This window comes from Salarias fasciatus (assembly GCF_902148845.1).
Source record: "Salarias fasciatus chromosome 23 unlocalized genomic scaffold, fSalaFa1.1 super_scaffold_20, whole genome shotgun sequence".
Lineage (NCBI taxonomy): Eukaryota > Metazoa > Chordata > Actinopteri > Blenniiformes > Blenniidae > Salarias > Salarias fasciatus.
Window position 1 is genome coordinate 18,200,488 of NW_021941230.1, and position 24,903 is coordinate 18,225,390.

The following is a 24,903-nucleotide window of genomic DNA, read 5'->3' on the forward strand; positions in this document are numbered from 1 at the left end:
TCATAGTGTCACATTTCTTGTCCAATGAGCCTCATTTGCACCAGAGGGAGACAGAGAGACAATTGACCTGTCGTCTTAGCTTTAGAAAAAACAAACTGTCCAGCTGCCAAGAGGCTGCCGTAAAAATGAAACATGGCAGACTGGCGAACAGAAAAAGGATACATGTCTTTTCTACACCTGCGTCTACTCGCATACTATAACTAACAGAGACATGCATTATATGAACAATAGTAAATAACATAATATAATAAGCATGATGTAAAGAATATTATAAAATTATTCTACAGCGTGCTGTGGGATCAAGGGGTCACACTATGAAGTAAAGGGAAACTGACAGATCTATGATCATATTTGAATTAATAATGACAGGTTATATGATTATTTATTTAAACTCATTCTGGGCACGTTAAATTGAATTTGTCTGCACGTTTTTGTAAAAAAAATTTTTATAAAAAAACAAAAAAAAAACCCCACCAAATTATTTAGGGGGCTTGAGATTATTTTAGGGGGGCTGAAGCCCAAATATATTACCTGAGAGCAGACTTACGGCTTGATTACCAGTAAGTGGTGTTAAAATTGAACACTGCTTCCACTGAAAGTGTCTTTTAATCTGACACCATGTTTTCAATGAATGAGAAACCACTGGATGTTGGCATTTAAATCTGGAGAGATCAGAAGTATAATAGAGTAATGATTTCAGTGTGTTGGGGGAAAATGCTAAGCTTTCCATTCGTTCCCAATCAGGCTCAAGAGAGGCATTCCAGAATGACATACTTCTGATATTACAAGACCAGTAATAAAGTTGGAAATTAGGTAGCCCCATCCCACCAATGGGTTTAGGTCTTTGCAAGAAAGATTTTTTTAATTCTTGGTGTCTTTTTATTCCAAATGAATGAATTGAATAAAGATTCTAATTTAGTAAAAAATGCCTTATTGATTAATATTGGAATACATTGAAACAAAAATAGATATTTTGGTAACACATTCATCCTTATAATGTTTATTCGTCCAGCTAGCGAGATGGGAAGATTAGACCATCTATTAAGCTGTTGCTCAGTTTGTTGATAAAGAGTCCCAAAGTTTTTACTGAAGAGACCAGACATTTCATGGACAATATTTATTCCAAGATACTTAAAACTATTTGAAATGGAGAAAGGAAATGAGACCCATCTGTTTTTGTTTTCTTTTGCTTTGGTACTAATGGGGAAAAGTATACTTTTTGAAAAATTAATTTTATACCCAGACACTTTCCCAAAATCAGAGAGCATGGTCATAATTTTTGGTAAAGAAATTAGTGGATCTGAGATGTATAGCAGCAGATCGTCTGCGTACAAAGACACTTTGTGCTCTGTATCTCCCCTCATAATGCCTGTATATTTCTTTGTTGAGCGTAATAAAATAGCAAGTGGTTCAATGACCAAAGCAAAAAGTAAAGGCGATAGAGGACACCCTTGCCGTGTTGAACGACAAAGAGAGAATGGGCGTGATTCCAAGTTGTTTGTCTGTACTGTGGCTTTGGGTTGAATATAAAGCAGTTTAATTAATGAGATATAATGTTGGCCAAACCCAAACCTGGACAGGGTTGAGAAGAGAAAATCCCACTCAACCCTGTCGAAGGCTTTTTCTGCATCCAATGAGAGCAGTATTTCCGACTTTTGTTTATTGGGGTTTTTGGTATAGATTATGTTAAACAGTCTTCTTAAGTTAAAGAATAACTGTCTGTCTTTCACGAACCCAGTTTGATCTGGTGACACAATTGTTGGAAGAACCTTTTCTAACCGCGTTGCCAAGATTTTTGCCACTATTTTATTATCTACATTTAATAGGCTTATGGGCCTAAGGGGTCACGGACATTGACCTTTGTAGGGAGGGGGGAGCAATTGTGTCTTGACGAAGACTCAACTAAGACTCAACGAATGGTTTGAACAATTGTGTCTTGACGAAGAATCAATTGAGAAGCAACAAACTCCCAAGAAATAGTATAAATAGATGGAGCGGAGAGCGATCGGCGCGTCAGTTCTTTTGGTCAACCTGACTGCCAGGAGGTGTTTTTGGGAATAAAGTCCTCCTTTTGCATTCTGACTCTGACTCTGCCTGATTTTTCTGAGGAGAACTACGACTGAAGACTTCAAGAACCGAGTGGATATACTTGAGGATTTTACGTTTTTTCTGGAATATATGTTTGTGGGGTTTTTTGCACCGTGACTGGCCTAGGATACTTTTTTAAATAAAATTCCACGACAACGCCTCTACCTGCCGCTGCGCGTTCACGTCTGTTTTTGTGTGTGCGCGTCAACGCGCACTGCACACATTCTCCTGCGCTCTGCTCCGTCAGAGCAGAGCGCAAAAACATTGTGAAGTGCGAGATGTTCAAGATCCCGCAATATACTGAGAGCACTAAAAGCCGGAACAACAACAATAACAACAGCTCATTCATTCGTCGTTTCTTTGCCAAACAGTTTCTCAACTTCCACAATGAGTCTCTCTTCATCCATGGCGATAGTTTAGCTGCGCATCCGGAAGTGAACACAGACCCGACCCGCTCCGTCTGTGCTGCGCGTTTATCTTCATGACCCTTTCACAATAAAATGAGCACACAAGTGAACTGTATTCAGGGGACAAACATCACCACTACATGGAAAACAAACCATATGATATTTTTTTGACTCCACAAATGTATTAAAATATTGAAATATGCACATCTTCAGTTTTTGGGATATTTGTAATGACCTTTATTTATGACAAAATGCATATATAAAACAATATTGTTACAAATTGATGTATAACTACATGACTAACCAAAACTTGTGACCTGGCACAATATAAGTACTGAAGATCATACAAAGATACTTCAGTGAACATCTCTGACAATAACCAAAAATGTAAACGTTTCAAATTATTTAATTTTGAAGACACGGAAGTTGTTTCAGTTCTCTTTCCTGTTTGGAGCTATCCGAACAGCGGAGCTTGATGCGCTCGTGTGCGGCCGCGGCCAAAAATAGGTGGGACGCGTATTTTTATCCCGGACGCGGCTGAGCGCGCCGCTCGCGTCGGTGACGCACGCAAGCAAACGCTGGATGTGGAACTGCTCCCGACCACTGCAATGGCAACGTATTTGCTGCGTCCAGCGCGACGCAACGCAACGCAGCCGAACGCTCCAGAAATGCGTGCTGTGGGATCCGGGGGGGATCCGGGGGTCAGGTAGAGAGCCCCATCAGAGCGTTGTTATCAGTCCATTCCACTGGTTCATATAGAGTTCGCCCACATCACTTGAATTCCAGTCCAGGTTTTCTCTGCCACCTCGCTTGCTGCGTGTAGCGTTCAGAGCCACAAGAGCAGGGAGAAGATTCAATGAGCAGATCAGGAGAAGATTCAGGAAAAATGGATATACGAAGGTTTTTTGAAGAAAGTAAGTATTTATCCCAGCTGGTAGTAACAGTTAGCTCCAGCCCCTGTCTAACAGCAGAAAGCCCCGTGTATTTAATAAAAAATAAAAACCTGGCTGGCACACTCCCGATGGGAGAGAGACGTTTCAGCTAAGTAGCAGCTAAAAAACACGCTGCTATTGAGCTAACTTGTTAGTCTTTAATGCAGTGGATAATAATAATAATACACCAACAATAATCGCTTCACCATCCCTACTGACCTGTAGGAGTCAGGCGGACAGAGCAGCTTAAGAGAGAGAGGGGAGAGAGCTCTTCTGGTGAGTCTCCAGCAGGACTCACCACCTGCCAGCAGCTGACGATCAGCAGCACGGTCTGAAAACAGCCACGATATTCACCCAAGATCCAAGAGCCATCTGAAATTGAGTTGGGGGGGGGGGGGGGGGGGGGGGGGTGTTGTAACCCCAGGAATGAAGCACACACACTCGGTTGTAGTTTAACATGGTTTTAGTGACTTTAAAGAATGAATGAACAAACCACGGAGATCACACTGGTGCGCCGCCATCTTCGTGTCATCAAAAACTTTCCGTCCAGAAATGAGTATCACATGCAAAAGGTTCCGGGCGCAGCCAAAACAATTACACAGTGACAATATCACACTATAACACTTCTCCCCCTAAAGTTCAAACATAAATCTTTTCACAGAGTGCAAAAACATAAGGCAATTAGTTTAGTCTCTTTCAGAAGTGCAAAATAAAACTTATTAGTCACCCTTTAAACATTTGCAAGAATACACATCATATCCCATAACATCACATAACACAACTTGTTTTTTTATCCAGCATAAATGTTATTGCTTCCAAACTTTTTCTTACTCTTTATTTTTTTTATAAACACAGATCAACAGTTTCCTTTCCTTCTTGTTTCTTCTTTTTAACCTTGCATCAATCAATCAATCAATCAATCAATTTATTTTTGTATAGCCCAGTATCACAACAACAGTTGCCTCAGAGGGCTTCAAGATGTTACATTGGTCGGTAAAAGTAAAAACAGTGAATAAGCATAATGGTAATCTGTCAATATTTACAGTAACGAGACAGAACTAAGCAACCACCGCCTTCGACCCTCACATCCGGCAAGAAAAAACTCCAAAAACCCAGTGGGAAAAGAAGAAATCTTGGGGAGAACCACAGTATGGAGGGATCCCTCTCCCAGGGACGGACAGCTTTGGCAACAGTTAGCATGAGACAATAAGAAGTAAAGCCTAGGACAATGTTGAGGACAGTCCGTTGGACGGTCCAGCACAAGAACCACGGATCCCAGCAGTAGAACCGAAGCCAGTCCACGGGCAGGACCGACAGGAGTGACCTCCCGGTCCGGACGGAGCTTGTTCGTAGGTCCTCGTAATAGTGGAGTCAGCAACTGAAACTGGAGAAGACTCCCCCTCGAAGGGGGGGACAGCAGGTGAAAAGCAATGAACGGACTAAAGGGAAGAACATTCAGACATTAGAGGACAGGGCTCAGTGCACCGTACTTCCCACAGCATTCTAGCTCCTGGGGCAGCTTTGTGGATACTTAACTGTTTAAACTAGTATTTAGTTAGTATAGTTTAGTTTAGTTTAATTTAGTTTGGCTTAGTTTAATTTTGTTTAGTGTAATTTGGTTTGGTTTAGTTTAGTTTAGTTTAGTTTAGTTTAGTTTAGTTTGGTTTGGTTTGGTTTAGTTTGGTTTAGTTTGGTTTACTGTAGTTTGGTTTGGTTTACTTTAGTTTGGTTTGTTTTAGTTTAGTTTAGTTTAGTTTAGTTTAGTTTAATTTAGTTTAGTTTAGTTTGATTTACTGTAGTTTGGTTTGTTTTAGTTTGGTTTAGTTTAGTTTGGTTTAGAGTCCCTAGCTGACCTGATCATAGGCTGCATCGAAGAGAAACGTCTTGAGCCTCACCTTAAATATGGAGACTGTGTCTGCCTCTTTGACACCACTTGGAAGCTGGTTCCATAAAAATGGTGCCTGATAGCTAAAGGCTCTTCCACCTAGTGTCCATTTAGAGACTCTAGGAGTCACCAGTAACCCTGCATTTTGAGAGCGAAGTGCTCTGATTGGTTGATAAGGCGTTAAAGCATCTTGGAGATAGGTTGGAGCCATCCCATTTAGGATTTTGTAAGTGAGGAGAAGGATTTTAAATCTAACTCTAAACTCGACTGGAAGCCAGTGAAGAGATTTTAGAACGGGAGTAATGTGTTCACGTCTTCTAGTTCCAGTTAATAATCTGGCGGCCACATTTTGAACCAACTGAAAGTTTTTTAATACACTTTTTGGGCAGGCTGCGAGAAGGGAGTTGCAGTAGTCCAATCTCGCAGAAACAAATGCATGGATGAGTTTTTCTGCATCGCTTCTAGGTAGAATGTTTCTTATTTTAGCTATGTTGCGCAAGTGGAAATATGCTGTTTTACAAGCCAGGTTGATGTGTGCTTTAAATGAGATATCTTGATCAAATAAGACCCCGAGGTTCCTCACAGTAGAGGAGGAGGAGACACTGACGTTATCTAAGGTGATAATCTGTTTGGATAGACACTCTCTCAGTTTATGGGGGCCTAGTATAATGACCTCTGTTTTGCCAGGATTCAGACGGAGATAGTTCGTAGTCATCCAGGTTTTAATTTCTCTGATACAGTCACTGAGTCTGTCTACTTGATTAGTTTGATCAGGTTTCATAGATAAATACAGTTGTGTGTCATCTGCATAGCAATGAAAATTGATATCGTGACTTCTAATTATGTTCCCTAAAGGAAGCATATATAACAGAAATAAAATTGGCCCGAGCACGGACCCTTGAGGAACCCCATAACTGACCTGGGAGCACGGTGAGGACTGTTGGTTAACGTGAACAAATTGGTACCTATTAGATAAATAGGATTTGAACCAGCAGAGGGCTTTTCCTCTGATGCCAACCTCACATTCTAACCTCTGCAGGAGAATATTGTGGTCGATTGTATCAAAAGCTGCACTGAGATCTAGGAGAACCAGGACTGAGACTAGACCTGCGTCAGCCGCCAATAGCAAGTCATTAGTGACTTTAACTAACGCAGTCTCAGTGCTGTGATAAGCTCTATATCCTGACTGAAATTTCTCAAATAAACTATTGTCCTGTAGGTGGCGGTAAAGCTGTTTAACCACAACTTTTTCCAGGACTTTTGAAATAAAAGGCAGATTTGATATCGGTCTGTAGTTAGCTAGAATATCAGGATCGAGATTAGGTTTTTTCAGCAGTGGTTTGATTACTGCGAATTTAAATGACTGTGGCACATAGCCATTTTCTAGAGAGGTATTTATTATAGTTGTGATCATATTTAAGATAACTGGAAGAATATCTTTGAAAAGCTTAGTTGGAATTGGATCTAGGAGACAGGTTGAGGTTTTAGAAGACATTACAATTGAAGTAATCTCAGCTCCATTTACTAATGAGAAACTATCTAGTATTTCAGGTATTTCAGGTGGAGGCAGTGGCTGGATTCCCTGAGCTTGATCTGAGGAAAGCGCTTCACTGATTTTACCTCTAATGGTTATGATTTTATCATTAAAGAATTTAAGAAAGTCATGGCAGTTTAAAGATTCTGGGATTACTGGTTCCACTACAGTATGACTGTTTGTCAGTCTGGCTACAGTGTTGAATAGAAACCGAGGGTTATTTTTGTTTATTTCTATTAAACGAGAGTAATATAATGTCTTGGCTTTAAAAAGAATTTGTTTATAGCTTAGCAAGCTACATTTCCAGGCCTTCAGAGATTGTTCTGATTTAGATTTACGCCACAGTCTTTCTAATTGCCGAGTTTTTTGTTTGAGAACACGGGTTTCAGAATTAAACCATGGAGCAACGCGCCTGGGTCGATTGGTTTTCAGCTGCAACGGGGCCACTACGTTAAGGGCAGATTTTAGTGAGTGCATAGCACTGTCAACAAACTGATCACTATTATCACCACTGGTCAATAAGCTCATTTCTGTGAGTTCACAAGATAATGCAGCAAATGCAGGCTGGATCAATTCTTTGTACCGAGCCACAGATTTTTCAGATAATGTCCGTATCAGCTGAATTTTATCTTTTTGAGCACAGTAGTCTTCAATCAAAACCTGAAAAGTAATTAAAAAATGGTCTGAGAGTATAGGGTTCTGAGGGAGAACATTTAGGTCACTGACTTCTATCCCATATGTTAAGACCAGATCCAGGGTGTGCTTGTGACTATGAGTGGATTCATCAACATTTTGAGTGAAACCGATACTATCTAATACTGCAATAAACGCATTACTCAAACTATCACCAGAATCATCCACATGGATGTTAAAGTCACCTATTATAAGGATCTTGTTATGAGTCAATACTATATTGCTTAAAAACTCTGAGAACTCAGTTAAAAAGTCAGAGTAAGGACCAGGAGGTCGATACACAATAATTAATAGCACAGCTTTTTGATTCTTCCAATTTGGACAAGTAAGCGTTAGTATTAAGCTTTCGAAAGAGTTGAATTTAACATTAGTTTTGGGTTTAAGAAGAAGACTGGAGTGGGAAATCACTGCCACACCTCCACCTCCACCTGTTGATCCAGCTGTTTGGAAATTAACATAGGTTGGAGGGGTACATTCATTGAGCCTCACATAATCATCTTGCTGGAGCCAAGTTTCTGTTAGAGCAAGGAGATCAATGTTATTGTCACCGATAAGGTCATTAACTAACAGAGATTTAGTGGAGATTGCTCTAATGTTTAGTAGACCACATTTTATGTATTTCCTACTGGAAAAGTTATTCTGTCTTGTACAGATGTTAAGCTTTTTACCCATTGACTTTTTTTTAATGCTTTGAGCACTTTGGACAGACTCAGTCTCTGTTAGCCTAGGTAAACCTCCATGCTTGACTTGTAAAAATCCGGGAGCAGGATTAGTGACGGGATCAACAAGATCAAAAGAGGAGCGTTCTACACGACTGCTCTGCGCCCGGGGCTCATAGCTGGATTGTCAATTTAGAGTACGAAGCCGATCAGCCATATTGTGAGCTAAAAGGGCTGCACCATCCAAAGTTGGGTGGATGCCGTCCCTGCGGATGAGCCCAGGCTTTCCCCAGAAGGTGCACCAGTTGTTTAGAAAAATAACTCCGTTTTCCTCACTCCATCTAGACAACCAGCGATTGAATGATGAAAGTCGGCTATACATTTCATCATTGACCAAATTGGGCAGGGGACCAGAGAATATTACGGCATCAGACATCGACTTCGCCAATTCACACACCGAGGCTACTTGCAATTTGAGCACCTCTGATTGTCTCCGCCGGGCATCATTACCGCCTGCGTGAATCACGACTCGACGGAATCTCCTACCTTCCTGTTTTAAAAGCCTAAGGTTCCCCTCGATGTCCCCCACTCTGGCCCCCGGGTAACACCTAACCTTCACCGCTGGCAGCTTCACGTCTCTAACTATAGAGCTGCCAATCACCAGCGTGTCCAGTTCAGCCGGCGTGTCGTCGCTGAGGGGAGAGAACCTATTGCAGACGTGAAGCGGTTCTTGGAGTGCTACGTGGCGGTGCTTAGCACTAGCCTTCCTCCGGACCGTCACAAACCGGTCCTGGTCTTGTCCCGGCTGCTCGGGACACGCTGCGGGGCTAGGCTTACTAACACTCCTCTCATTGCGGGAACGGGCTGCGAGCCCTGCCGCTACCTCGCTATAGCTAGCGCTGCCCTGCCCCTCACATCTGCGCAGCCGCTCCTCTAACTCGGTTACCCTGGCCTCCAGCGCTGTCAATACACTGCACTTTACGCAAATACCCCTATCGTCAAGGGAGGCAGGGTTCTGACTCAACATACGGCACACTGAGCAGGAAAGAAAAGAAGACAGAGGGGAGGACGCCATAGCGGTCCCGGCGGACCAAGCTAGTTAGCACGCTAAGCTAGTTAGCACGCCGGTGGCGCTAACGGCGGAGAAGAAATGTAATTCACGAGAGATCGCTTGGTCAATCGGGGGCGAAGTAACCCCGGGGGCGTAAATAACCCCGATTTTTGATTGCTTCGTGAATTAACAGTAATAGCAAGAGAGAGACAGCAAGCACTTCAGTCGCTCGCAGGCTTCAGCAAGCTTCACCAACACGGAAAACACTCACCGGAGTGACGTCAGACGCTCAGGCTGCGCAGAATGATGTGGAGCCTGGTTGTGTTCGAGCATGAGATTCCAGGAGTCCGTGCTCATTTGCCAATCACCTTGCATATCACCACCATTTGCAAAATTTACAAGTTCAGTCTTTGAGGAGGCTTGTGCTGCCTCGTGGACCTTCTCAGACCTGCTGCAGTTTCAGGAGCAGGCTGAGCTCCTGGAGAAGGATGTGGGGCGGGGGAAAGTGGACCAGTTTGCTCAGACAAATTGTCGTTTTCAGGGGCAACTGGCACCACTACACAGTCCATCGAACTGTCCACACTGTCTTTGCGTGGAGCCCTCTGAGGCCCCTCCATCTCTCCATCAGTGCGAGATCGCACGTGGTCCACATGCCTGCAAACCTGTCTCCCATCACACAAGTCCACCACAACCGACACAGGACCAGAATAATGATGAATAACACCTGGCAGCCATGATGAGCCTCTGCCAAAGTTTTTCACAGAAACTCTGTCCTCTGGCTGAAACACACGCTCCTTAGCATGCAGGTCTCGTCTTGCTTTCTGCTGCTCATGTGAGCGGGTCACTCTGGCTCCCACATCTGGACGAAGGAGGTCAAGGTGAGATTTGGGTTTTCTCCCCGTGAGCATCTCAGCCGGAGCCAAGCCAGTGGTTGAGTGAGGAGTGAGTCGGTACTGAAAAAGGAAGCGTGACAGCTTCACTTCCAGTGAGAGTCCTGACATCTTTCTAAGACCAGCTTTGAGAGTTTCAGCTGCTCGCTCTGCTAAGCCACTGGAGGCTGGGTGACTGGGTGATAAGGTGCAGTGCGAACCTGACGGTTCCCATTTTTCTCCATGAACTCTTTAAACACCTCACTGGTGAAAGTGGGCCCATTGTCAGTGACAATCGTGTCTGGCAGACCATGTGTGGCAAAAATGCTTCTGAGTGTGTCAGTGGTAACTGAAGCTGTGATGTTTGACATGATGTGTGCTTCTAGCCACTTAGAATGTGAGTCCACTAGCACTAGAAACATATGCTCCATAAATGGACCAGCGAAATCTAGATGGAGTCTGGACCATGGACGTCCAGGCCACTCCCATGGGTGGAGCGGCGCCGCTGCTGGCATCTTTTGGTTTCCCTGACATTGTGAACATGCTTTAACCTTCTCTTCCAAGGCGGCGTCCAGCCCTCGCCACCACACAAAATACCTGGCGAAGCTTTTCATACGGGAAACCCCTGGATGAGCTTCATGCAGCACTTCCATGATCTGTGCTCTACCTGGAGGCGGGACAACGACTCTGGATCCCCAGAGGATGCAACCATCCTGCACACCGAGCTCTTGCTGACGCCTAGCATAAGGTTTAAGCTCTTCCTGCTCCACCACGGCTGCTGGCCAGCCCTGCATTAACCAGCGCTTAACCTGTGACAACACTGGATCTCTGTCTGTCCACATCTTAATGTGCTTGACTGTCACTGGGGAAGTAGCTAGCCTCTCCAACAAAAACACCGTCTCAGGAGGTAGGCTATCCAGACTAGGAGTGTCAGGGAGGGGGAGTCGGCTAAACGCATCCGCATGAGCATTGTCACGCCCTGTTTTGTACACAATGTGATACTGGTATGCTGACAACGTCAAGGCCCAGCGCTGTATGCGTGCTGAGGCCATGGGCGAGATCCCCTTCGTCTCACTAAACAGACCCATGAGTGGTTTGTGATCTGTAAATATGGTAAAGTGACGGCCATACAGATACTGATGAAACCGTTTTACCGCAAGAACTACAGCTAGTCCCTCCTTCTCAAGCTGCGAATAACCCTTCTCAGCCACTGTAAGTGTGCGTGACACGTAACCAATAGGTTTTTCTGTGCCACCCTCCATACAGTGGGAAAGGACTGCACCCACACCGTACGGGGAGGCATCACAGGACAAAATTACGTCCTTGTCTGGATCAAAATGTACGAGAAGGGGTGCTGAGTGTAGTAGTTCTTTTACCTGCTGAAACGCTTTCTCTTGCAATTGCTGCCACTGCCATGGACTGTCTTTGTGCAACAATTGGTAGAGGGGGACAAGCACAGTGGAGAGGTCAGGCAAAAACTTTCCATAATAATTCACTAAGCCCAAAAATGACCTGAGCTCTGCAACATTCTTTGGACTTGGAGCTTCCTTGATCGCTGTCACTTTCTCCTCCAGCGGAGACAAACCCTGAGCCGTGATCTGATGACCCAGGTAGGAGACACTTGGAGCTTGGAACACACATTTGCTGCGTTTCAGGCGCAGCCCAGCTTCTGCCATTCTGTGTAACACCTGGTCCAGATTCTTCAGTTGTTCCTCCTCGGTTCTGCCTGCCACCAAGATGTCATCCAAGTAGACGGCCACATGTGGAATGTTTTGCAACAGATTGTCTATCATGCGCTGAAAAATGGCTGGACTCGAAGCTACACCAAACACTAGGCAGTTGTACTTGAACAGTCCTTTGTGTGTATTAATCGTCACATATTTCTTTGACTCCTCATCCAGCAGCAACTGCTGGTAGGCGTGGCTCATGTCCAGCTTTGTGAATGTTTGCCCACCTGCCAGTGTAGCAAACAGGTCCTTCACTCGTGGCCAAGGGTAGGTGTCCAGCTGCGAGGCTTGATTTATTGTCAGTTTGTAATCACCACAAACACGTACTCCACCATCTCCTTTCAGCACTGGAACAATCGGAGCTGCCCAGTCCGAGAACTCGATAGGCTCAATAACACCCAGCTGCTGCAGCCTCTCCAACTCTGCTTCCACTTTGGACTTCATGGCGTATGGCACTGTGCGTGGTTTGAAAAAACGTGGCTGTGCATTTGGATCCACACACAATTTGACTGTTGTACCCCGGAGGGTGCCCAGCTCATCTTTGAACACGTCAGAATACTTTTTAAGTATGTCTTCCATCACTGTAACATGCTTAATTTCTCTCCAGTTCAGGCAGATCTTCTGTAGGATGTCACGTCCCAGTAAGCTAGGTCCCTCACCTTCCACCACCAGTAACCTTGCTGCTGCTTTCTGGCCTTGGTATGCTACATTTATTTCTATAGCACCCAGAAGAGGAATGCACTCACCAGTGTATTGTCTCAGCTTGATGTTCGTCTCTTTGAGTGCAGGCGCCCCTCCTGAGCGCCACAATCTGTGGTCGGTGTCTTGACTTATCACTGAAGCTGAAGCTCCAGTGTCCACCTCCACCTTCAACTCAGCATCATTCACTTGGACGGTTGCATAAATGGGCTCTGCTCGTGGTTCACTGAGGTTGAACATGTTGAAGGCACAATCCTCTTCCTCCTCCTGCTCATTGCTCTGCAGGTGATGCGCGTTCCATTTGGGCTTGGATTTCCACTCCTTTTTCTGTTTATCTTTAGTCCCACCTCTGCACTTCTTGGCTATGTGACCTTTCTTCTTGCAGTTATGGCACACACTGTCTTTGAAACCACAGTCATTTGCAAAATGTGCTCCTCCACACCGGTAACACTCGACTGACTTCTGTGGCTTGCCTTTCTTCTCCTTGGACACGTGATGCACCGTGCTTGGCTGCACACTGGCGGTACTGTTCTGGATGTCCTTCGTGTTGTTAGCTGCTGTTTCCATGGCCTGAGCGATATCCAGCGCCTTTTTGAAACTCAGTGAGGTTTCTCCCAATAAGCGGCGCTGCACGGCGTCATCATTAATGCCGCAGACTAGCCTGTCATGCAGCATATCATCTAGCACATTCCCAAACTCACAGTGCTCGGATAATTGTCTGAGCTCAGCCACGAAAGCAGCCACTGAAATTCCCATCTTCCTTGAATGAGTGTGGAATTTAAAATGCTGAACAATCACGGAGGGCTTCGGGCAGTGATGATTCTGAACCAACGTTACCAGTTCTTTGAAACTCAGATATCCAGGCTTCCGAGGCGTTGCCAAGTTGCGTATTAGCTTGTACGTCGTTGCTCCGCTCACACTGAGGAGAATGGACCTCTTTTTCCCCTCATCATCTATGTCGTTCGCCAGGAAAAAGTGCTCCAGCCTTTCGACATATTCAATCCAGTCGCCTTCTCTGCTGGCGAATTCCGTGAGCGAGCCGACTGTAGCCATGTTGCTAATCACGAAGGAACTTCTTCTGCGACCTAACTACGCAGAAAAAGGAAAAAAAAAGAAGAAAAACTTCCAGTCTTTAATCCTCGTCGCCAAAAAGGTGTTGTAACCTCAGGAATGAAGCACGCACACTCGGTTGTAGTTTAACTTGGTTTTAGTGACTTTGAAGAATGAATGAACAAAAAAACGGAGATCAAACTGGTGCGCCGCCATCTTCGTGTCATCAAAAACGTTCCATCTGGAAACAAGTATCACATGCAAAAGGTTCCGGGCGCAGCCAAAACATTTACACAGTGACAATATCACACTATAACAGGGAAGATTGTTGTTGAATTACATTATTGGCCCAAATATAACACGACTCCGATTATAACACGACCCCTATTTTTCAAAGATCATTTTGTGAAAAAAAAAAAAATGCTGAAGACAATAAGGTCACTCATAAAACAACTTTTTTATTATACAATCATTATAAACTCTAAAACTCACAACTGAGATAACATTTCACGAGATATAAGATGAAAAAATATTACTACAGTATTGAATAAAAACTATATTCTCTTTCTAAGAATAAGTAACAAATAAGACCCTCAAGGGGTCCAAACTGCATAAATGATGTAAATAACTTCCCAGGTCCTTCAGCTGAATCAGGCTCTGGTGGTGGACATTCCGTCTTTCTGTTTTTCAGTGACGTATTCACTCACCCTTCTATCAGTCTCTCTGAAGTGGAGAGCACAGAAAAAACACCCAATATCGAACGAGGCTCTGCTCCACCAGACCTCCTGGCGGCTTGGCAGTAGTTTGATGACTCTGCTGCGTTGATCACCATCAGTTTAAAGTTGGTATCATAACTTCTCCTCTGCTGTTGCTCAGTTGTCCAGCGTTCAGCCCCTTTGTTCCAGATGATCCGCCATTTTTCATCAGATCATTTGATCTCATTTCATCGCTCCACTCGCTCTCTGCTCAGTGATACTTTGGCTCCATCTAGCGGCGCGGATGCGTATTGACCATCTACCGTAAGTCCACGATTATAACACCACCCCACTTTTGAGGATGTAATTTCTGGAAAAAAACATCGTCTTATATTCGGGCCAATACGGTAATTTCCCTTGAGTGGATTTAAAACACTGGTGTCCAAAGTGGGTCCTGGAGGGCCGCAGTCCTGCATGTTTTCCACGTCTCCCTGCTTCAACACAGCTCAATCTCATGAAGACTCATGGCCAAGTCCAGCAGAAAACCAGATAACGAGCCTCATTGCAATCAGCTGTGTTGAAGCAGGGAGACATGGGAAACATGCAGGACTGCGGCCTCCAGGACCCACTTTGGACACCCCTGATTTGAAAGTAACAGTATTAAAATGAAGAAACAAAGAAACAAAAAATAATCTGAAAATGTGGATGTTGTTCTCTAAATAAATGTTCCTGAAATAATACTTTGTACAGACATATACCAGATGTGATTTGGAGTATATTCAAAGTTGCCTAAAAATGATTTCATGTTAAATGACTTTCACAAGCAAAATGAGTCATGTGACATGTTAAAATATATCTCCCTCTCTCTGACAAGGGGAAGTCCTGCACATATTGAGTGGCGAATTCTTTTACATACATTTATTTTTATTTTGGTTATAGGGAAACTATGCAGCTGTTAAAAAAATCATTAAGTTTGTAACAAGTCGCCCTTCACGGCACTCAGTGACCCTGAAGCAGCTCTCAGGGTCAAAAAGGTTGATGACCAGTGTTTCCCCTAGGATTGGCCCCTTGGGGGGGGGGGTTTGCATCAGTCGTTGTCGCCATCGTACAAAAACTCCAAATAAGGAATTTGAGTCATAATATGTTCTTCTTTTTTCATTTCTAATTAGAGCTGGGCAACGATAAAATTTCTTAATGGTGATTAATTGCACCCCAATCCTGGAGTTAATCACGATTAATCGTGACTGAAATGGCTCATTTGAAGTCTGCCGATTCCATTCAAAATGTGTGTTACAAAAATAATTTTACAATTGATCAAATATGATTTATAATGGCTTAAAATACCAAGTCTTTACCAAGATTGCCCCCAACACACACACACACACACACACACACACGCACACACACACACACACCAATAGCAGAGCAGATGAAAAATGGAAGGTTCTCATGAGCACTCACTTCCTCAAACTTCATCCTATCTCCCAGACAGCCTAAATTCAATCAGACCGAATTTTGCCTCATACTGACCTTTATTAAACCTGATTGTGTGTTGAAGGGAAATGTACTTTATTTTGTGTTTTCAGCGCCTGAAAAACGCCCAGCTGGCCGAAACGCTGCACCGACAAAACTTGCGATTTAAGTTTCACTTTCATTTTCTTCATATTTGCGCTCGTTATTTCAGTTTGTGCCTCATACCAGCATTTTCCTCGTGATTTTTCTAATAATTCGGCCGAGTTCAATATGGCAAATAATGAGGAATGGACCGTGTTTCACCGCTAAAAGCGCATGTGTGTTTTTTGGGTTTTTTTTTGACGCTCAGCTGGAGCAGTGAGGCTCTCCTACTCGGGCCGCAGGACAGGTTCGGCGCGTTGTGTGCGGCAGTCAGATGGGTTAATGTGGGATGAATGAATGAATTGAATGAATGAATAAATTGAATTTATTTCGAGATACAAAAATACAAAATAAATTAAAGATGTACTGGACAATATTTCATACAAAAGAGCTACATTTGGTAAACCAAAAAAAAAACAAAAAAAAACAAGAAAACAAATAAACTGTACAGTACTATTTCCAACATTTCTTCAGAAACATAAGTTATTAGCATTGGAGCAAGAAGTGTGTTATAGAAAGATTTCTTGTCTGTACCTCGAAAAGCAGTGGGAAGAAGACAAGCTTATAAACTCCCACCCCTTGCACATTCAATGTAAGTTTCAGTCAGCTGCGTCAAGTAGAGATTTTTTTTCCCTTAATCTAAACACTACATATATATTATTACAGCCTATATTTACAAATACTATTATACACAACAACTATTACTGTATGTTTTTATAATAACTATAACATATACAAAAAGAAAGCAAATTTCAATTTTCTACAGTTATCCATAGTACTGCAAACATCATGACTGCAATAGTCATCATTATCATTATCGCCACCATTGTCATCATCACTACAATCACTCCGTCATATATTAAGAAGTGTCTCAGCAGTCACACTGAACGGTGCTGGTGGTTACATTTGTTTTTAATTTGATTTTCTGTGTTGTTAGTGTGAGGTGCATTAAAAAGACCAGGTGTTTTGTGGACCGGCTGCCTGAGGAGGTCAGTCCCCGGGCAGCAGGACCATCCCTGTCTGAGTGTCCTGTACTGTGCATTAAAAGAGACAAGATTTAGGAGTGTACCACAAGAAGATGGAGGTCTTCAAGCAGTACAGCCCCCCTTGCCTGCCCTACACTGGTGATTATGTTGTGTCTTATTTCATGTTTACATTCAGCACCATTCCTCCTGACTGCTGATTTTTTTTATTTTTTTTTTGAGATTTCTAGATATAGAATGATGCAGTGATGATCCGACAATGACTACAACATCAAGGTGTTGTATATATTGATATGAGTACGTTAATCAATGCAGTAATAAAAATAACTATATTATATATAAATGTATGTTACTAATTACCCAATAATGTAGTAAACTATCAAAAATGCCATTACTGACAGCAGCAAAAATAAAGAGAAAAATGAGAAAATTACATCAAAGTCACTGAAAAGACATTCTGCATTGACAGTAATGAATAATCTTTTTTTTCCCAAATCAATTGTAAGAAGCAAATACATTATATTGCTCGATAATTTTCAAGAACTTTGGATTTTAACATCTTCTTAAATGTTTTAATAGAAGTTGCCTGTTTTATCATATTATCAATACTGTTCCATAAATTGACTCCTCTAATCAAGATACAGCTCCTTTTAGTGTTTGTCCTGGCCCTATTTTTTTGGTAGATATCAGTTCCTCTCAAACTATAGTGTGTCTCTCTTGGTTTGAATCTCTCCTGGAGACATTTAGGAAGCATATTATTATGAGCTTTGTACATTAGTGCAACTGTGTTTAGGTCTACTAGATCATGCCATTTTAACATATATAATTTCAAAACTAATGGGTTTGTTGGAGTGTAGTAATCAGCTCCATTGATGATTCTAATTACTTTTTTCTGCAGGATGAAAACTGGTTGAAGTGTAGACTTGTAGGTGTTCCCTCATATTTCTGAACAATAGCTATAATATGGTAGGATGAGGGTATTGTACAGTAAGTGCAATGATTTTTGGTTTACAGAATGTTTAATTTTACATATTATACCGATGGTTTTCGCTATTTTACTTTTGAGATAGTTTACATGCAATTTCCAATTCAACTTTTCATCAATATTTACACCCAAAAACTTAGTATTACTTACCCTCTCTATTTCTGTTTGATTTATTTTCAATTTAGTACATATATCAATCTTCCTATTTCCAAAAATAATATATATAGTTTTTTTTAAGTTCATAGATAGTTTGTTAAGGTCGAACCATTTTTTAATGTCTCAAGTTCTTTGCTCACAGTTTCCAGAAGCTGTTCAAGACTCTTCCCAGAGCAGTAGATGCTGGTGTCGTCTGCAAATAAAATACTACGCATTTTTTTAAGGGCAAAGCCTATATCATTTATATATAAGTTAAATAACTTGGAAGCGAGGACAGAGCCCTGTGGAATGCCATGAGTTATAATTTTTTACCCAGAATCGAAATTATTGAATTGAACATATTGGTCCCTATTGGTGAGATAGTTTTTTAGCCAATCATGAGCCACACCCCTAATTCCGTATCTGTTCAATTTGGACAAGAGCAAATTGTGGTCTATGGTGTCAAATGCTTTACTAAGGTCAATGAAAACTCCAACAGTGTCTATTGCTTCTGAGATATCCTCCACCAGTTCCATTACAGCCACTGATGTTGATCTTCAGGTCCTGAATCCAAACTGAAAATCACTTAAAAGGTTGTACTTGTTGAGGAAATGATCTAACCTAATGACATACAATTTTTCTAAAATTTTTGAGAATTGAGACAATAATGCAATTGGTCTGAAGTTAGTGAACTGGTGTTGATCACCATTTTTAAATATGGGCATCACTTTTGTGGTTTTCATTTTGCAGGGAAGATGCCGGTGAGAAAGGACTGATTACAAATATATGTGAAAGGTGTGATGATGCAGTTAATTATATCTTTGATCAAAACCATATCTAAGTTAGAGCTGTCTGTTGACCTCTTACTTTTGAGTTGTCCTACTATTTTGATAATTTCGCTTTCCTCAACACCACTGAGAAAAAATGAACTAATATGACCTTCTATATGGCTTATACCCAGTCCTTGTGTATTTGTAGGTTCCGCTATTTCATTCATAAGGGTGGGTCCAACATTTATAAAGAAATCATTGAACTCATTTGCAATGTCCTCATCCTCCTTTATTTTTATTTGGTCCTTCAAGAAGTAATTTGAGTAATATTGTTCTTTGGTTCTGTCCTTAATTAAACCATTTAGAACTTTCCAGATGCCCTGAATGTTATTCCTGTGATTTTCCAATAATTTATGGTTATAGTCTCTTTCAGAAGATCTTATTATATTTGTTAACTTATTTTTGTAGGTTTTATATTTTTCTTCTGCATCTTTAGTTCTACATTTAATAAATAATTTATAAAGATGATTTTTCTTTTTACATGCATTGGCTATGCCTTTTGTTATCCATGGTTTCTCCTGCCTAGTTGTTACTTTGGTAGAGCATTTTTTAAGTGGACAGTGTTTGTCATACAGTCTGATTATTATACTCAGAAAAGCATCATATGCTTTGTCAGGGTCAGGTGTTGAGTAGACTTCCTCCCATGACTGATTATTTAAGTCTGACTTAAGAGCGGTCAGAGCTTCAGGTGTTCTGATTCTGATTATTTTGTTTTTATTCACTTTGGGTGTGGTCATCTTTTTGAGAAGTTGGTGATGGATACAGAAAACTGGAAGATGGTCACTAATGTTGTTAATGAGTAGGCCAGCAGTAATTTGATTTCCAAGAGAGTTAGTGAATATATTATCTATTAGTGTGGCTGAATTGGTTGTGATTCTTGTAGGTTTAGTTATTAGTGGTATTAGATTATTGCTGTACATCGTCGTTATGAAGTCTATTGTTTTTGTATCGTTGTGTGGGTTTAGTAGGTTTACATTGAAGTCACTGCAAACAATATGCTCCTTTTTTAAATTGCAAAATAAGCCATCAATCGTTTGATTAAATGTATCTAGACATGTTCCTGGAGCCCTACAAACACAGCTAATAACAATATGTTTTGATTTTTCTAACACAATTTCTACAGTTATACATTCAAGAACATTCTCAACTACAATTGACATATTTTCAACAATTTTACACTCCAGGATATTATTTACATAAATAGCTACACCTCCTCCTTTTTTATATATTCTATTAATATTAAACATATTATTATATATAACATTATTACATATATTTGTATCCTTCCATTTCAACTTCACTTACCCTATTTTCATCTAACCAAGTCTCAGAGATTGCTATAACCATGCATTTCTTAAGTTTGCTGACATAATTCTTGATATTATCATAGTTTTTATACAGGCTCCTGCTATTGAAATGTATTACACTAAGAGCTCCCTCCATATTCATATTATTGAATTCCTCATCAGTATAATACTTACTGTCATACATTATGTTATTATAAAAATTTCTATCTGGATCAATGTCGTAATCAACTCCATTTGTCTTGTGTTCCACGGTGTTATACATTGTTTTGATATCAGTCATTGGTTATGTCATGATTTATGTTCTATATAAAGTTTTACACATACACACATGCTCACTCATAGGCCTGCACATACACTAGCACAAATAAATGCACACACAGTCCACAGACACAATGGCAGCATGCCAAGCCCACACGTCATATCTCTACCAACAGTTGAGTCTCGATTAGAATTCAGCTTAGATATCTTACTAGTAGTCATTTCCGGTATGTCCTTATGTTTTGTCACTTTGACCAACGCAAAAAAATAATCCATAAATGAAATAAAGATACGCTCCATCAAACGTAAAGTTTGTAATCCAAGGACCTCATCTAAACTGATGAAGATCTTGTAGTTCTCTTCCCAGCATGACTCTGGCTTGTTCCGGAGTGGACCCCTTTAGCTGAATGAATACTTTACAATTCCTCGTCCATGTTGCTTTTATCTTGTTGTCTCTCCTCAGGATGCGTGCTTCACGAGCGATCTCCGCAGTTTTTCTTGTCAGGTGCTCATTCAAGTATACAGATGTTCCTTTCAGCTTGTTCCCTTGTCTCAGTAGCTCACTTTTGAATTTTCTATTGGCGAAACGCACAATGATCGCAGGTTTATTCGTTCCATTCCTTGGTAAGGTGTGGCAGGCTGCAGTGTTTTCTTTTTCGATGTGTATATCCTTATCCCTCAAAAATGACACGACCTGTTGCTCCAGAGACTGCAGGTCCTCGGGTTCAGCATCCGCGCCGACCTCTCTGCCCCCCGCTGCTGCTCTGGCATAAGATCATGGTTTTACAGTCAGTCCCGTGATAATAACGTCATCGATCTGGGTATATTGCTCCAGCTGATCAATCCTTTTCTCGAGTTCATTTATGGTTTGATCTTTCTCTTTGATCAGGTCTCTGAGCTGTTTGACTTCATCGAAAGTCCCATCAGTGTCGCTAGCTGCTCGGTCACTTTAGGCAGCTCCTCCGTCATGAGGTTCAGGGACTTATGAGTTTCTTGCATCTCGCTCTCCATCTCTGCTTTGCCGACTGTCTTCTTAGGTGGCATCGCCAAGCTTTCCCGTACTTTGTTTGTCAGTTTCCCTGTGCGTATTACAAGAAAAGTAACTTTTTACCGGCACGAAACTCAGCAGTCTTACTGGGCACAGCCATCTTGTTTGCCAGATCCCCTAATCAAGTTACACTGCTTTTGTAAGCTATTAACGTAACTGTGTCACATGTCCTGCGTTCCTCCCCAACCCTGGTGTTCAGATGGGGTGCGGCTGCTGAATGGATCCAGTCGCTGTTCAGGCAGACTGCAGGTGAAGACTAACCCGTCTGACCAGACCTGGTCCTCAGTGTGTGAAGCAGACCTGGACCTGCAGGATGCACAGGTGGTGTGTCGGGAGCTGGGCTGCGGGGCTCCTTCAGTCCTGCAGGGGGCGCTCTATGGAGACGTGCAGACTCCCAGGTGGAGCCCAGAGTTCCAGTGTGGAGGCCATGAGTCTGCTCTGCTGGACTGTAGAAGCTCAGGCTCAGCTAGAAGCAGCTGCTCACCTGGTAAAGCTGCTGGACTCACCTGCTCAGGTAGAAGAGGAGCTGCAGCTTCCACTGCTCTTCTCTTCACTCTCACTCCATCCTCTCTCTCTTCTCTTCGTTCAGAGTTTCCTGAAACCAGGCTGGTGGGAGAAAACAGTCGCTGTGCAGGTTCTCTGCAGATCAGAAGGTCTGGGGTTTGGAGACCAACAGATATTGATGAGTGGTCTTTGGAAAAAGCAGCTGTTTTTTGTTCACATCTTCACTGCGGCTCTGCCGTGTCTGCAGATGAGACACGTTCAGTCAACTCCACACCTACAGTGGTGATCTGGGACGACTGCTTTCAGTCTGGAACTGATTTCATGAAGTGTTCAGATTTCTATGAACATGACTCCAGCAGTAATCTCTCCTGCTCAGGTAAGTTCATCAGTGGTGTGTTCCTCACTCACCACAGTCAGAGTTACAGTTCTGTGAATGACCTCTGTGTGTTTAACTCCACCTACAGACACACAAAACGCTCCCAAGTGGTTCTGGAACAAAGATCTATGTGAAGAATGATGAGGTTGAGGTCAGAATCCTGTGAAATTTAAGATTTTTTTCATTGTTGGTTTTGGATGCTCACATTATTTGACTTTGCACACAGAAACCAGATGATTTCACAAAGTCCTGCTTGAAGTGTGGAACCTCCCAGCTGGTAGAAAACCAGAGTGAGCGTTCCGGACTGGCTGGGTGAGCCGGGTCTGGTGCTGTGCCGGACTGCAGCTTCTCCTGGAGGCTTCCCTCTCAGGGGCCAACAAACGTCTCTCAACCTGATTCCAAGTTCCTTCTTTGGTCTCGCTCAGAGAAATAACTCCACTCCACCAGAGATTTGAAATGTTCACCAGATTTTTATTCACTCAAAGGATTACAGGTTATAATTCAAAACTGATAAAAAAAAGTAAAATACCAAAAAATGAAGAAATCAAAGAGAACTGATTTTGCGTTGGTTCTGTTACGTCTCAAATTTCAGGCATGTATTATTTTAATATGGTCAATTTAGGTGAGCAGTTTTTAGATTCTGCTGCTCATATTAATCTGTTTTTAGTCTAAATTTGGTATCTGGGTAACATCAACCTCGGAGGTCACCTCTCTCCAGATCTCAGGTCAGGGTTCCATCTTTTCTCTGATAATTCAGAAAAGGAAAACTGACAGCGTATCATCCAAACAGCTCTGAGTGAGAGTGAGAGCGCCACCCACTGGGAAACAGGCTCTACTTATACGCTCCAGTGACATGGACCTGTCCTCTGATGCTGCTTCGTTACCAAGGAAACCAGCTGCAGCCTCAGTTCTAAAAAAAAAAATTATCATAATAATAATAAGGAAGAGAGGAGAAAAACAAGACATGCAGGCAGTGAGATCCACACGAGTTCTTCAGGCCCAGATGGAACCACTCAGGACCAAAGACAAACCGGTCCGGTTCCATACGGTTCCACACCTGCTGCAAACCACATCCTGCCTCACCTCGGTGCAGAACAAGCTGATCAGTTGGATTACAGTCACAAAAATATCTGGTCAGTTAAACACAGTCAGCCTGAGGGAGCAGATGATAATATATGATGAAATGAGCATCCATGATACGACTGAAAAACACCAATGAAAAAGGTGTAAAAAGGAGATTAAAAAGGAGATCCACCGTGGTCCAGTATACGACAAAACAAGGCTCTTTTTCCACCAGGGTCCACAAAAGGAAAAGGAACCTTGTTCCACTGTCTGAGGGAACCTGATGAGATTCATCATTGCTGTAAGAAGCTCATAAAAACCATCTGGTCTCCACAGCAGGAAGGTTCAGAGGACCGACTTCATCGCTCCACTGCACTCCGCTCAGCGTCCGCCCGGTCTGCCGGTCTGCCCCCTGCTGGCCTGCAGAAACATGACGACACACAGGAGTGAGGAGAGTCTGGCTCCACCCAGAGCTCCAGAGCATCAGCAGAGAGGTGAACAGTACCTTACAGTACAGCCACAGCGCCCCCTGCAGCAGCAGCAGAGACAGCGGCACCACCACCCATCTGACCACCACAGCTGTTGGATCTGAACACACAGAGAACAATCAGCGTCTGTCTGAGGACTGCTGGGAGTGAGACCATCAGAGTCCTCCATCTGGACTCCCTCTTGGTCTGGATCAGGTCTAGGTGGCGCTACAGAGACCAAACCCCTCCAGACATGTCTGTCCCTTCCATCTTCCTCCAGCTTTGCTGGCTGGACTCCAAGTCTCTCCCAGACCAAAGCAGAGAGTCCTGGACCCCCCCCCGGGGCCTCCTCCCAGTGGGACCTGCCTGCTGGACCTCTAAAGGGGGGAAAACCCACACATGTTCTCTGGAAGAGTGGAGTAAAGGAGGAGTCAGCTTCTTCTTACCGGACACAGACAGAGACAGCAGGCGGCTCTCTGACCAGAAGTCGTGTCCAAAAACATGGAGGTGATAAACACAGCTGTAGTTTCCCCGGTGGGCGGGCTCTGCGGCAGGAAACAGGAAGTGTGCAGAGTGATTGACGGCCGGCTGGGTGGAGTTGTAGGAGGTGTTGGAGGAGGTGAAGGTGAGCTGGAAGGAGCCTCCTGGGTACTGTGGCTGGATGGAGCAGCTGATGGTGAAGGTGGAGCCCCAGACCACCTGGAGCCCCTGCTGCTGGGCCTCAGAGACCCCGAGGATGGAGGAGGAGGAGGACACGGAGAGGACTGGATGGAGCAGCAGGTCTGGAACACACACACACACACACACACACACACACACACACACACACACACACACACACAGGTCATTAACAGAACTGTAACTCTGACTGTGGTGAGTGAGGAACACACCACTGATGAACTTACCTGAGCAGGTGAGAGTAATGCTGGCGTTATGTTCATTGAAAACTGAACACTTCATGAAATCAGATCCAGACTGAAAGCAGTAGTCCGTGATCATCACTGTAAGTGTGGAGTTTACTGAACGTGTCATATCTGCAGACACG

At 42.9% G+C, this 24,903-nt stretch overlaps 1 long non-coding RNA gene across 1 annotated transcript; it reads right to left on the minus strand.

Annotated features, from left to right (window-relative positions):
• Positions 1 to 22,788: 22,788 nt before the first annotated feature.
• Positions 22,789 to 24,385, minus strand: LOC115383743 (uncharacterized). Its single transcript, XR_003930736.1, has 3 exons — positions 24,305 to 24,385; positions 23,897 to 23,979; positions 22,789 to 23,811 (listed from the first exon to the last, which is right to left on the minus strand). It is a non-coding gene; the product is annotated as an uncharacterized LOC115383743 (long non-coding RNA).
• Between the last annotated feature and the right edge of the window lie 518 nt (positions 24,386 to 24,903).